The sequence below is a fragment of the Phytophthora infestans genome, genomic scaffold (genome assembly GCF_000142945.1).
Source record: "Phytophthora infestans T30-4 supercont1.15 genomic scaffold, whole genome shotgun sequence".
In the NCBI taxonomy this organism is placed as follows: Eukaryota; Oomycota; class Peronosporomycetes; order Peronosporales; family Peronosporaceae; genus Phytophthora; species Phytophthora infestans.
The window spans coordinates 90,645-91,998 of record NW_003303744.1 but is presented as its reverse complement, the minus strand read 5'-3'; positions in this window follow the sequence as shown (position 1 = coordinate 91,998).

Sequence of the window (1,354 nt, the reverse complement as noted above, 5' to 3'; positions counted from 1 at the left end):
CGGTGGTGGATTAGCCATGACGAGCAGCGCTTCGTATGAAGTGACGATGGATCTGGTATGAGCGATGTACGAGAAGGCAAGATCCACCAAGACTTACCTCGGATCCACCCTTACTTGGATTCACCTAAATGGATATGGGATATACTATACAAGAGTGGATCGGGTGTGTATCTAATAAAGGAAGATTGTGTCAGATCACGCGTAGGGGCTATTTGACACAAAAAACTACAGGTTCACAGTGACTTCCTGTCCTCGGATCGTCGCCCGCGCTTCCAGCATGGGATGCCCCGGAGGTTCCCTAAAGTCATGCGTCGTGGTTCGGACGACGTGTCTGACTCATCCTTAGCGGCGGATTCGTAGTTCGAGGACGCAGCTTGGCTGACCCTCGGCCACGACACTGGGATCCATAGTGCGCGACCTTTCTCCCGGTGATGGACTTAACTCTGGCAAAGAGGTCCCGCATCGCGGATACTATGAGATCCAGGTCTAGCTCGAAGATATCCTCTGCGTCGAACACACCAGCTACGATGCCTGACTCCGTAAACAAACGTAATAGATCCTTGACTGCCACCAACTTGTTCGCCGTTTTTGTTGGTGCTCTCACCAGTTCCCTTGGATCGTCGATCTGTCGTGGATTCAGGATCTGCATGACAGGATCTTGATGCAGGAAGTCGCGTAAAGCTTGGTGGCGATACACAAACTCGAGATCTTGTCGGACCAGCTTGACTTGGTTCCAGCTTGGTCTTCTTCCGACTCTGGAGCTTGCATCTTCTTCCGCGTAGTCTTACTCGTGTTCGTCTTCTCTCTCGTTTTTGCTACTATCGGGCTTGGGCTTAGGTACGGTGTTGGATTAACCGGTGAATCTGCAAATACATACCGTCTCACCTTCACTTTCCCTTATTTTGTTAGCGGATCATGATTTGTGCCAAGACCCGCAGGGGTCCCCGAGGGGACCTGGGGAGGATAGAGAGGTTTCACTTCTAGATCCGGATCCACCTCTCTACCGTCGACAGAGTTCCTCACAGGACTCCATCGATCCGCGGATCTTGTTTCATTCAGCAGCGTCTTCGATGATACAGGATGCCACTTTGATCTTGGCCAATCCACTTCGAGAAGCGTGGATCCATGTCGGGCGATCCAAATCCTCCCTAATCACTTAGTGCTGGGCACTAAATCAGGGATATTGATCCCTTGCGAGATGCAATTCGCTTATTTCTGAGGGAGCAGTTCACCACAAGAGCTGTTTCGCACACCTGAGCACGGGGAGGGCAACAGTCCAGGGGATGTTGCACTCCCCGCGGGGCACACCAACCTCTAAAGCCCGACACGCATAGAGATTGGAGAAGTGCGAAAA